Genomic DNA, 14,605 nt, shown 5'->3' with positions numbered 1-14,605 from the left:
ATAGAACTCCTAATACTTCATATTTAAAATCACACATCTTCATCGTCCTACATACAAGAGAGTGTGAGTAAAAACAAAAAAAACTGCACAAATAATTGAATGTTTTATCTTTCATTTGGATGCGTCTCACCGTGTATTCATAATTAACGTCTTTGCTAATGCTCATAATTGATCAGTGTTTCAATTTTTTTAAATAAATCTTAATTTTACGATATCCTGGGGGTCTTCCATCATGTAATTACACAAACCCAAGATCGAAAGTGCGCAACAGACATCCGCACAAAATCCACGGTAGTAATGCCATCGTTCGCAAATAATTCCAGTAACAGCCAATACATTACTGATTTGTGTTGAAGCGACACAGAAGGAATATTTCCGTACTTAGTGTAAGCCACGCAGCATGTAGTCACTTAATCGCTTTCCTCAACCACTGCATATGTTTCCTCATATCCCTTAAAAACACGATTATTTTGTCGAGGGACACCGTACATTGTCAGTGTTTCAGACCCCTCGGTACTTCGTCCAACAAACCCTGCAAAGTGGATGGTGCATTTTCGAACCCGAATAGCATTCGCCGATACTGGTAATGATTCCATGTGACTGGCAAAGAACGATGTTTGTGGCCGGTTATCCGGAAGCACTTCTAATTGACAATATGCGCTCGTCAGATCTCTAGTAGTTCAGTGGGAGGAAACTACTGAGATCATCGGTCCGTAGGCTTATACAGTACTTAATTTAACTTAAACTAACTTACACCAAGGACAACAGACACACCCATGCCCGAGGGAGGAGTCGAAACTCCGACGGGGGGCTGCCGCGCTATCTGCGACAAGGCGTCCTAGACAGCTCGGCTACCCCGCACGGTTTCTGTAGTAGAGACAGCGTGGCGCTGCCCTAAGCGCTCAAGGGTTTCTGTAAAGTTGGCTATCATGTATACATCTGTTATTGTTCTACCATTCAGATGCTGTTAGTCACAACAAAATTCATACTTTTTTGTTCCATTCTTATATTTTTTAGGATCAACAAGGACGGATACTCCCCATGGGCTACTACATTCCTCTATTATGCTACCACTGAGGTTTGATTAACGAAGACATCCATAACTAGCTGTAAATGCCAACGAAAGTGTTACTGTTTCGAATAAATATGTGCCTCTTTCCCCGGTGTAATTCTATGTTGCTTTACGGTTGTCACTGACAGTGGGCCAAGAAGATTGAATAGATCCTCTAAATCCAGTAATAATTCTCTTAATTCCAGTCTCTGTGTTGCCTTCGCGCATGATGCTGTTGTGGTGGAAGCATGAGTATGATTATGGACCATACGTGATGTGCCCAAATCACCTGAGTCCAAAACGTCTAAACTCAGTACCAACAATATGTTGGTTATCGTCATCCTATCAGCGCCAGATTTATCTAAACTGACGGGTACCACACTCACCTTGTCCATCTCTTGCATGTTTATAATTATGCTCTAAAGAAAACATCCAGTACATCATTTTGTTCGAGTAGCTACTTCAACCACAAAACATTTTGATATGTTCTGGCGCACATTATCCCAAAGAAGCTTTCCGGTGCCTTCTGGCACTACATCGTTTCAAAGGCTCAGCGACTTTGTCTGCAATTTAACATGGTTTTTCCCCCGAGGTAGGTAGCTTTCCGAGTTGAAACAGTGTCCTCCTGAGTTCGACCATACATCGCCAAAGGTTAACTTTGGCGAGATGCTGGACAGAAACTCTACTCCCCATTGGCTGTGCACTAGCCTTCACTTACGTGAGGCACCACATCTACACACTCCAGAAATTGTTCCATCCCTACCTAAAAGCATAACATAGCTGAACGGAGTGACTTCGCGTAGTAATTGGAACCGTTTACTACCAGCGAGCCGGCCGCGGCGCTCAGTCCGGAGCCGCACGACTGCTACGGTCGCAGGTTCAAATCCTGCCTCGGGCATGGATGTGTGTGATGTCCTTAGGTTAGTTAGGTTTATGTAGTTGTACGTTCTAGGGGACTGATGACCACAGATGTTCAGTCCCATAGTGCTCAGAGTCATTTGAACCATTTGAACTACCTGCGAGGCCCAATCTTGCCACTGACACATGCGGCCCTGTGTCCAACAGTATGCTTCGTACCCTCTTTGTATTCTTATTACACCACACTCCGCCTCTGCATGTATTTTCGTAACACTGAAATTTGATGGGAACCCCGCCCAGCGCTGTAGGGCATGCCGTTTGTGTTTCATGCCCTGTCGATCCCGCCCCATCCTTCCACAACCACACTGCTGATGCCCAACCACACACTTCTCTCAGTGCGGCTGATGACACTGCCTCTGGACGTGCCCTGTTCGTCTATATGCATAAAGCCACGCATTAGCAGACCAAACACCTCGCCTATTGCACTCCATGCTGCTTTATCTGTTTCCTCTTGCTCGGTAGCTACCGTAAGGGCAGCGTTCCGGTATTTTGGGACACCTACTTGAAAAATCCTAGGCGTATGGGGTGGCACACCTCTCAGGAAAGCTCGGTTTCTTGTAGAAGAACCTTAATTGCTTCATCACCTCTCGTAAACTCGCACGTATGTCCGTTGAGTTTCCTTGCTGATCACTGAAACTCTCTCCCGAGTTATTGCGCTTCTGCCACAATCCATTAGATTGCTACCGGAAAAACCTCACGCTATTCCGTTTCTTATAGAGTTGCTGGAGCCCTTGCCGTAATTACTCAGATGTTAATGCGTTCCTCAACTCATCATTTAAAAAATGGCTCTGAGCACTATGGGACATAACATCTGAGGTCATCAGTTCTCTAGAACTTAGAAATACTTAAACCTAACTAACCTAAGGACATCACACATATCCATGCCCGAGGCAGGATTCGAACCTGCGACCGTAGCGGTCACGCGGTTCCAGACTGAAGATCCTAGAATCGCTCGGCTACACCGGCCGGCCAACTCATCATTATATCTCGGAAATGATTTTACCTTCACTGTCAGTTGCTACGTAGCCATTTGAAACAGCTGAGCGTCCGACCATAACCCAGTCGCTGTTGCTGCTTTAACATCACTGGGGAAGGACACTACACCCTCAGTTGGTTTGCCAGAAAATGGAGTAATCAAACTAGCGTAGGTACGATCTACGAATGGAGTAGGTAAATTGGATGTGATAACCTATGGTCTTTCATAGCAACCACTGGAAACACACTGCGTCCCACAACTCTGACGCTATGGAAACTTTACCCCCAACACAAACAAGGACACTAAGAAAACAAGGCTAATAATACCAGGACAATAAGCACCCATAATCACGGATTACTATTTACATCTTACATTTAATCACGAGCCGCTTGGACTCGGCACACTGTATAGCAAAACTGCCATAACGTTTGTATATGAAATAATGCACTGATATCCAATCATCAAGGGGTACATTTTGTGCTAACAGATTGCAATTCAAGTACATTACTGGTTGCAAATAGTGCTCCATAGAAGAAGGGTTCAGGGGCTGCGACAAATCAGCTGGCTCCCCCGGCTTCATATATGTTAAATTTAAGATGACAGTTTCGCCTTGAATTCATCTCCCATGCACACATGATTCGGGAAAGAAAACCAGAGAAGCTCGTCCCCTCACCACATTGTAACTCACGATGTTAACCGCTGTAGCAGCAACTTGATGCTATGTCTAGCTGCCGATACCCATCTTGTTTCTGACACCAGAACCTAGAGGCCAGCGTGGGCAGTTTTGGTTGACTTGAGGAAGTTTGTTGCGGCAAGATGTTGACCCACGGTGGCTCATGCTTCATTAATTATCGGAAATTTTATTAGAAAACAGGCTACAGCGGTCGTAGCGTCGGTGCATAGTGGCTTGTGCTGATGCAACAGGTGGTTCAAATGGTTCAAATGGCTCTGAGCACTATGGGACCCCTAGAACTTAAAACTACTTAAACCTAACTAACCTAAGGACATCACACACGTCCATGCCCGAGGCAGGATTCGAACCTGCGACCGTAGTGGGCACGCGGTTCCAGACTGTAGCGCCTAGAACCGCTCGGCCACCCTGGCGGCCAACAGGTGGTCAAGGGCATGATTGTAGTTGATACGTGGTATCTGTGCAGCACTTGCAAGGTCTTGGGATGACTTTGGAAGTCAGTGCAAAGTGTGCTGGCAGATTGGGGAACCGACTATTATCCTTGGAGCGGAAGATGGCCCCACCTGTGGCATCCAGTTTGCCCGTACAAGAGCAGCCGATGGAAGGTTTTCATCTCCCCAATCACGACTGGCTGCCCCAAACGGCAGAATGGTGGCTGTGGCAGAATTGAAACTGACAGAAGTGCACCTGAAAGTGTTTCACCATGTCGAAGGTGCCAAGTTCATGGGACTTAGAAGCAGATGTAGGATCATCGATGGTGAAACCCAAGTCTTCATCGCAAATGAAGTCACGCAGTTTAACTGTACAAGTGCAGTTAGAGGAACGCTTGCCCCTACGTGGCAGAATGCTGGCTGTGGCCGAAGTGCATCTGAAGGAGACCCACCACCTGGAAGGTGCTAAGTCCATCGGAGTGGGCTTGGAAGCAGATGAGGGATCATCATCGGTGGAGTCCACACAGTCCTCCGCTAGCAGATGGTGCTATCAGACTGAGATATTTTTCATTAAAAACGATGATTACTTATACATATTTGGTGCCTAATTGTTGTGAAAAGGCAGCACTTCCATCCGCTACTGCCGTAGTCGCTTTGACTTTCCGCTGCGTCGTCGCGAATGGAGCCGCTTGCACACAGTCCGAATTGGAACAGGCTCATGGTGTTGCTGCATCGGACGTAACGGTGTTTCAGCCAGTTCTGTGCTCATCGGCTACCGCGGCCATTTCACAGCGGCCTTGGCAAAGCTTGTATTTTACTCCATAGCGTCCCAAAATAGTGGCGGCGCTACAGTAGGTTTCTGGAGGCACGTGGCGTCAGGAATCTACAAATAGGTCACGCAGCTCCCGAAAATTACCGTCAGGTGGTTCATGGGTGTCGAATAAGTGCCCAGTTGCTTTCCAAATCTTTTCCATCTGGCGAATTTGATACCTGTTATCTCAACATGAGCTCAATACCATGCTCTTCAAATCACTGTACTACATGTCTGACTTCTGTCTTCGTGATGTGGAGAATTATGCTGTTTGAAGATGATGGCTGGTGCGAAACATATCAAGCATGAATGGGGTGCACGTGGTCTGGAATTATCTTCACGCTGTCTACAGCTGCCTCTGTGCCTTCGATTACTACCACAAGTCACATGGAAGCTCACGTGAATAGCTCCCACAGCTTAACACTGCCCTCACCAGCCTACTTAATTGGTGCCGCGAATGTTTCGAGAATCTGTTCGGCTGTATGACGGCATATGCGGATACGGCCATCCACTTGGTGTAACGAGAACATCCGAACGGGCGAGAGATTCCCATTGATCCGTGGTCCAATTTCGGTGCCTCCGTATCCACAGGAATCGTGTTTGGAATCGTCGTTGTGTCACCACAAGAACTCATAGGCGTTGGCTGCTGAAGAATCACATGTTCAGCAACATACAACGAACAGTGTACTCTGAACACAGCCTTAATACGCCTAGGCATCGAGTCAAACAGAGCTTGCATGGCATGTACAGGTACAGCTGCCCATGCAGCTTCAACACGATACCACAGTTCATCAATAGTAGTGACTGGTGTATTGTGACGTGCCAGTTGCTCGGCCACCATTGGTGAGAGATCTGGAGAATGTGCTGGCCAGGGGAGCAGTCGAACATTTTCTGTATCCAGAAAGGCCCTTACAGAACCTGCAACATGCGGTCGTGCATTATACTGCTGCAATGCAGGGTTTCGGTGGTATCGAATGAAGGCTAGAGTATGTACCCTTCTCTATCTCGTCTTTTCTATGAATTTCCCTATCTGCTGCCTCCACTGTCCGTAGAATGATTCCTCATTCACCCCTTCTTTCGTCGATTCACTTGCCTTATCGCGTCATCAACCCGATGTCCTACCAGGCAGCGTTCTATCTTTCACTGGACAGTGCTTCAAATGGCTCTGAGCACTATGTGACTTAACATCTGACGTCATCAGTCTCCTAGGACTTAGAACTACTTGTACCTAACCAACCCAAGGACATCACGCACAACCACGCCCGAGGCAGGATTCGAACCTGCGACCGTAGCGGTCGCGCAGTTCCAGGCTGAAGCACCTAGAACCGCTCGGCCACATCGGTCGGCTCAATGGCCAGTGGTCGTATTATTTTGGCTCAAAAGTATGGGTATGTCCATCGTCAACAAAGAATTATGACCAAAATCCTATACAAACTGTGAAGTGCTTCAAACATAATTATAGTTACTACACCACAAATGAGCAGAAAACTGCGGAGAATATATGTAGCCGCGTGCATTTTCTACGGGAACGGTACTACACCCGGATCAAACTTACGCCCGAGGTGTGGGGAGTAGGAGACAAGGGTCCACGCCGTCGTTCGTCGCCAGGTTTATTTCTGCTCATAACCTGCCGGCCGTCGTTTCCCACAGTGCCGTTACCTCCTTTTGTGGAAAAGTCTGCCCCTGTGGCGAATAAACACTCTCATTTCAAGCGTAACTGCGTCGGACGGCCTCGGGGAAGAGTCGCAAGAAAATTAAATTTTCCTGGCTGCTCCGTTCTATTTTGTCCCTTGTTTTTCTTTAATTTTCTGTCGGTAATGACGTCCTAGCAGAGGGTCGGAACTTATGCCAACTTCTTGATGTTACTCACGAGTGTGTGTCCGATTCAGTCTGAGACACGGGTTGTGCAAAATGCGTTGTGCGTCGTGCCCAAGCTTACATGATGACATCTAAATATCAGAACACTGTAGGTTGTGACGTATTACACAATAATTGAACGTAAGAGGGCACGTTCGCAGTACCGCAGACTGCATTCTGTCATAGTTGACCTGCGAAGGTGGCAGGTGCTGTAGAAGCAATGTCCGACTGTGTCACAAAGTGGAGAGAGGTCAGTGGCCTCATTGACGTTGCTACAGGACCCAACATACGAGTGACGGATCGCAGCGACCTGTCGTATGCGATATCGCAAGCGGTTTGTCGCACGCCCGTCTGTGCCACACACGAGCGTTGCCATGTAATCTCAACCAGAGTTACAAGCACCACGGTGTGGTGCAGTGTGTTGCAGCGGAGGAAACTGAACAGCCGGGTTTTTTGCAGTGGCCGTAATTGCCCTGCACAAGTCTGTTAATATTCGTAAAAGAAGAACTTGACAAATAAAAACGGCTTTTAAAGAGAGAAAAGTTATCTAATTTACCGAAGAAATTACGATTTCATCCGAAAGCTTGGCACAGTTACATGCGTTTGACTGAAAGTATTTATCTGCATTTAGTAAAAAAAATTTACACAGGAAATGCAAAAAATAGGTACAAATATAATGCAGTCAGTGTGCACTCACGGCTGCTTTGAGGTTCTTAGCAAATGTGACATCTTACGCAGAGCTTGAATTTTCAGCAGTGCTACCGCCACAGTCATCATCTTCTGTGGGTGATGCATCCACTTACTTGATTCTATTCAACAACAGCTCCCAGCACTTTTGTATTTTTGTTTTGCCATAGTACCTTTTCGAAATTAGCGTCCACAAAGCGTTTTGTTCTCGGAACAGTTCAAAAAGCTCGATGCAAAAATCTTTACCACACGTAGCCAACCTGTACGATTCACACGACGTCGATCTGAACGTGTGCACAAACGCAAACCATTTGTTTTCATTAGAAATATGGTAGGGAAACATCATCGGTTGTCAGTAATAGTCCATAATTTTATTTTCGTAAGCAAATTTCTGGTGACCTTTATACCTCTGAGTACTTAACAAGTTATTTCAGTTAGTCACATGATGTTGACGAATCAGATAATATCACTTTTATTCATTTTCATTCATATCAAATCTCAATTTGTCGTGGGACCGATTGGAACGTCGAAGCGCAGAGCTAGGGTACGGTGCATGCTGAGTGTTCCGACATGATCAGTAGTAGCTGATGACGAAATTTGTACACAACGGATAAATTAAAATTTACACTCCGCTCCTCGGAGCATTTCAAAACCCTTGAAAGACAAACTTCATTACCTTTACACGATCTTCGCACATTAAACAGTTCTGTAAGTAGTCCAAAATAGATCAGGTAGTACGACAATCAAATTGTCTGTCTCATCTGAGCTCTTAACCAGTTCAATTAGCAAGTAACTGTACCAAATGCTACTGAATTATGCTACTTCCGCGTTAGTTTTTTGAGAAACAGGCGTACATTAACCCGGTCGTGCATTTAACCTCACGCACTACAGAATTTAAGTTCAGTTAGCCAACTCTGAATTCCTCAGCTTGCCTTCGGAGTACAGAAGAGAAGTACTTCAACAGCAGCGAAACATTTAATGTTTTTTTTTTTTGCTACCCCAACACGTCAGCCATGATAGGTAATATTAACATGTAATAATAACAGCATTCATACATTTACTATGTGTGGCTAGTAATGTACAACTATTATGTACCCAACAGATACTATAGTTCAGAAATGACTATAATCTGTTGTTGTAAAGCTTAGCCCTAGTAGTGTCCTCACCTATCTTACAATATGGCAGTGCGGTTCTAGGCGCTACAGTTTGGAACCGCGTGACCGCGTTCTATGTTCTAGGGGACTGATGACCACAGCAGTTATGTCCCATAGTGCTCAGAGCCATTTGAACCATTTTTTATCTTACAATAAACTACTACTTCCAACATGACAGAAGCAAAATAAATTACAATCTCTGAACGTTAATGCGTCATGGAGCAGTTTAACAGTAATCCTCTTCTTGAAGGTCACCGTGCCGAATTTCTTCTCTCTAACGACTCCAGCTGAGCTTAATTTGATCTCGTTTGGTTGTCATGCATAACAGGCTCTGCCTGTGCGATGTGCAGCACTACTGCGAACCTACCCAGTGACAGATTAAGGTTAAGGGAACAGGTTCTGCCCTGTTGGACGAAGCAAATTTTTATAGAGATACACCCTCAGTAAAGGATACAACCGAAGACAGCAGGCCGCTAACCACAAGCACTTTTCCTCCTAGGTTCACATGTGGCTCATCAGGGAAGGGAAACGGACAGCGTGCCCCAAGCCAGAGATACTCGCTGCTAATTCGGCTGCACGCTGCTCTTTGTTGCGCGTTTCCTCTCATTTTGGCGATTGCTTTCTTTCTACTCAACAGTTACTTGCATTCTCTCTGTGTCTCCCGACTGCACCTCTCGTTGTCGCTGTAAACCGAAAGCAAAGAGTCAGTGTCATTTGAGCAGACGTGTAAGATACCTCGCAGACGTATGCGCAAACCGTAGCGTCAAATCAGTGAGATTGAAAGGCGGCGCATTACTGGCAAGAGAGAATTTGATGCATCCATCTGGAAAATTGTTGGACAAAGTGTTTCGGCAATGCAACCGATGTGTGCAGAATGGTTCACGGAAGGCGGAAGGTGACGATGAGGTGCGCCAGGTCGCACTACCCAGTCCATCTCACGAGAAGACTGACACGCCATCCAAATGGCACTGCAGGACAGACCTGCGTCCTCCTCGGCTCTGGCACAACAGAGAAACAGTGAAACACGTCGCATACTATCAAGGGTGACAGTATGTTGCAGTATATCATGGCACGGGTTACGTGCGCGTCGTCCACTTCTCCGTCTACCTTTGAGGGATGTTCAGAAACATGGTACACGGGAATGATGTATGGAATGATGTCGCTAGCGTCAGGAATGGCATCATTGTTTTCGGACAATCCAGGTTCTGTCTGATTGAAGACGGTGACAGCATTTTCGTTCGCCACAGACGGGGGAACGGCATCAAAATGGTCTGAATCCACAGTTGGTGCCCTCCAGAACACTGTGACCAGTGCGACCTACGTGAACGACATCCTGAGACTTATAGCCACACCCTTTCTGCACAACATCCCAGACGCCATCTTTTAGAAACAATGCACGACCATGCGTTACTGCATGAACGCGTGCCTTCTTGGTGTCACAGGATGTAAGCCTTTTTCCCTGGTCCAGCCAGATCACCAGACTTGCTGCCAATGGAAAAAGTGTGGGATATGCTGAAACGACAAGTGCAGCACTGTGCCAAGCACCACAAATGAGCTACGGAACCAGGTGACTGCACAATGGGTTGCTATACCACAGGACGCTATTCGCGCGTTATACGCGTCGATACCGTCACACATGGATCAGGTTATCAGGGGCCATGGCGGACCTTGTGCCTAGTCGGCAACAGGACACATGCTGAACCGAGGTGATTGATATGCTAATGATTTCTGGAGAACACGCTACTGTATGTGTCCTGTGAGTATGAACGTCCTATCTCTGGTCGGTGAATGCGCTCTGTTTTTTTTTTTTTTTCTGAACATGAGTGCATAAAGTTTTCTCCTACCGTTCCCTCACGGTGGAGAGGAACTGGATGCCATCCTGGTACATTTCAACAGTATCAATCTTGAAATACAATTTCTACGGAGACGGGGAATAATGGCCATCTAAAATTATTGGAAGTGTCTGTTATCAAGCGAGAGGACGGGACGTTGGGCCATAGGGTATTCAGAAGACCCAACCATACGGATCGTTATCTGCACAAAGATCTAACCACGGCCCAGACAAAACAATATGTGACTAAAACCTTGGTGAACAGGGCACACAATATTTCTGAACCAATTATTTAAAAGGTGAGCTCGAAAATCTACAGTAGACATTCGAGAAGAATGGTCACTCTAACACGGAGATAGAGAACTTCGCCGTGGGGAGAGAATCAGGATCGACGGCGAACGGCGGCCGCCCAGAGGGACAGGTTTCCTCCCGTTCATCAATACGATTACAGATCGCATTTGGAGAGTGTTGAACAAATATGGTGCAGAAACTAACTTCAGACCCACCAGGAGCATAAAAGGTTTTTTAAAATTGGCAAAAGATATACGACGTCCTTGCCCATATGTATAGAGAGGCAATTGAGGTTTATAAACAACTTAATGATTTTAACAGTAAAGGGGAAGGTGTTAAATTAGATAAAATTTGGATGTCGACATTGCAACTCAAGAATGACGATCGATTACTTTCAGTCGAGAATGGCACTACCAGAGATAATCTCGTAGCCGACCTCACGTTGTGCACTGTGCTGCCCTCTACACTGCCCATGTACTCGCCGCTGCCTCGAGTTCCTGTTCCAGTTCGCCACTTTACCTCTGCAGTCTGAGAGGAAACGTTAGAAGAGAGTTTTATACGTCGATCATAGCCCGTTAGCCCTGAACTCTTAAGTGACGTCGCTACCAGCCGTGAAAGCTTACGTTGTATGATCAAACGGTGCGGCCCAAGCAGCCACACTACAGGACCGAATCGCCTGTGCAACCCGTCAGACTGCGTGCGATTTCCATGGGATCAGCTATCAGTGACCGATCACTGAGAGTTGCCCACACATCTCGGATCTGCGAAGCCATCAGTCGCACTTGCAACGGACCGCTGCGATCCGTCGGTCGTTTTTGGGACCCAGAACCTTGTGCTGCGCCGTGTACACAGTGGCGGACGGCTCTGAATGATCGCTACTTCGGCCTTTTCAGTTCTCTGGCTGCAAATGCACGAAATCGACTGCACTCGGCACTCCCTATGAGTACTGTGCCCTGCGTACTTTTTCAGACTCAGGACAGACTGAAAACGACAAATAAGTGGCCGCTGACAGTCGCCCACTGCATTGGAATCGGTGCACCACAGAGTTGACGGTACCCTACTGCAGCGCGGGTGATCTTTACAACCGATGTGGGAGGTCAGCTGTTGTGGCTTGGCAAGACAGCCAAGCCACTATGAGGAAGCCGAAAGGCACGCGTTTAAGCTCACGCAGGCTGGCGCGAGGTCTGGAACAGGACAAGGAAGTTGTAGTAGCAAAGAACGTACGTAGCTGCCGGGATACTTAACTTTAATCCATAATTGGTGAACATCGCTCTTGACGGTACATGTTTTACAGAATCAATAGTAACTGCTAATGGCGCCCTGCTAGGTCGTAGCAAATGACGTAGCTGAAGGCTATGCTAACTATCGTCTCGGCAAATGAGAGCGTAATTTGTCAGTGAACCATCGCTAGCAAAGTCGGCTGTACAACTGGGGCGAGTGCTAGGAAGTCTCTCTAGAACTGCCGTGTGGCGGCGCTCGGTCTGCAGTCACTGATAGTGGCGACACGCTGGTCCGACGTATACTAACGGACCGCGGCCGATTTAAAGGCTACCACCTGGCAAGTGTGGTGTCTGGCGGTGACACCACATCAGCCACTGGGGAATGCCATATATGCTACTGCCTTCTATGACCTGTTTTTCGATACGGTATTATGAGCAAAACTGTAATTCAATCATCGGTATACAGAAGAACGATAAAGAAAATTTTGGTTAGAGAACGATCAGTTTGGCTTTCGGAACAGTACTGGCATCAGACAGTTGGTTCTGTCATGGACCTTGATAATAGATGAGAAAGTTAAGAAAAATCATCACACGTTCATTGAACTGGTCGACCAGTAAAAAGCAATCTAGAATTTAAAACAGTGCAGGGTGGTCGAAATTCTGATAAAAATGAAAGTTACCTATAGGTGAAGTAGGGAACAATAACAATGGAGGACAAACAACGAAGTGCTCAGATTAAAAATGGTCTAAACCAGCGATCTCGCGTTCCAACTCTACTCTTCGATCTATACATCGAAGAAGCAATGAAGGAAACAAAAGAAAGGTTTAAGAATGGGATCAAAATTCAGAGTCAAAAGATATCAATGATAACATTCGCCAATGACACTGCTACCCGCAGTGAAAATGAAGAAGAATTACAGGACGAGTTGAATGGAACGAACATTCTGATTAGCTAAGAATATGGATTGAGAGTACATCGAAGAAAGACGAAACATTGCCTAGAAAAAGGAATGAGATTAACATGAAACTTAACATTATATCTGGGGACTACAAAGGAAGCGAAGGTATTCTGCTACCTTGGAAGCAAAATAGCATATTACGGATCAAGCGAGGAGAATAGAAAAGTAGATTAGCACAGACAGTTACAGCATTTCCGCCCAAGAGAAGTCTGCTGCTATCAAATATAGAATTTAATCCGTGGAATAAATTTTCTCCAGAATGCATGCTAAGTGCACAGAATTCTATAGTAGTGAATCATGGACTCTGGGAAGACAGAAATTTACATCAATCGAAGCGTTTGTGATGTGGTGCTACAGACGAATGTTGAGGATGTTCTCCTCATAATGGGGGAAGAAAAGAACATACGGAAAACAAGAAGTACCAGGATAATAGGACATCCATTACGACGTCAAGCAAGATCTTTCATGGAATATACAGTGTGTAACTAAATTTCCTTTACAGACTTTGAGAACAAGTCCCATACCCCAAAACAAGAACAATGTCTAATAAACCGGTGAGTCTAATATGCCTGCCTTAGGAGCTACGAGCATTCTCTCATCTTACTTTGAGAACACTTCTACTACAAGCTCTTTGTGTTGTGTATTTTTGGAGGATGCAGTACGGACCAAAATAAAGAAAAAATGTCCATTAAGGACGGTCGCTGAAATGCATTCCGGGAAGCCTGTGAGCAGTTTTTCAATAGAATAAAATGCGCTTGACAGTAACAAAGATGAGTAAGTTCTTACAGATATCAATGTATGCATTTTAGAGCCCAGCTTTACTACATGTTTTTTCTTGTTTTGACCCCTACTACCTCCTCCCAAAGTATGGAAAGCAAAGAGCCTGCAGTAGAAGAGATGTGTTTCATTGTATTGAAGATGAAAAGGTACGTGTTGCTCTTAAGGAATGAATTTTAGAGCCCATGATTACTAGACTTTTTTGTTGTTTTGGTATAAGGAACCTGTCCGTAAGGACCGTAAAGGGAATTCAGTTACACCATTTATAAAACAAAAAATCGCGAATGAAGACTGCAAGTTATACTTTGAGATGAAGAGTTTGCACAAGAGAAGAATTCGTGGCGGTTGCTATAGAACAAGTCAGAAAAAAAACGTTATTAAGGAGAAAGGATCGTGTACAAAGGCTGCAAAGCTAAACCCAGAACTTATAGCAAGTGCCTCAACTAAATACTGAAAATAACAGTTAAAAGCAAACAGTAGTTAAATGTTTTGGTGGAGGAATAGAAGCCCGTGATTGACCAGTTCTTTGGAAACGAAGAAGGAGGCTTTTGAACCGCAGGAAGGATCACTGGGCTTGCTGCTCTGGATGAAAAACGATGAGCTTCATGCTGATGACAAAGGGTAAATTATTGGCTCTGAGATAGTTATTTTTGGAATGTAAATGCTGATGGTTTTTTTATGTCTGGATGTGTTTTCATTAAACGACATAGTATGCTAATAAGTACCACCTTTAGCATGTTCAATAAACCTTTTTTCCAGTTTAAGAGTGTCTTTGCTGTACAGTCATGATTATTTATGTAATGTAAAATTTCATTAATGCTCATCTCATAAAATGTGTTTATTGCAGAGCATATTCTCATTCTGGTATGTATTTCAGTGGTGACCCTTCCATGAAGCTGATTTTATTGACAAATTTGTTTTAGAGCGTTTAGATGTTTCCTCTGTAACGCA

Source organism: Schistocerca piceifrons, chromosome 3 (assembly GCF_021461385.2).
Source record: "Schistocerca piceifrons isolate TAMUIC-IGC-003096 chromosome 3, iqSchPice1.1, whole genome shotgun sequence".
Taxonomy (NCBI): Eukaryota; Metazoa; Arthropoda; class Insecta; order Orthoptera; family Acrididae; genus Schistocerca; species Schistocerca piceifrons.
This window is presented reverse-complemented; position numbering follows the sequence as displayed.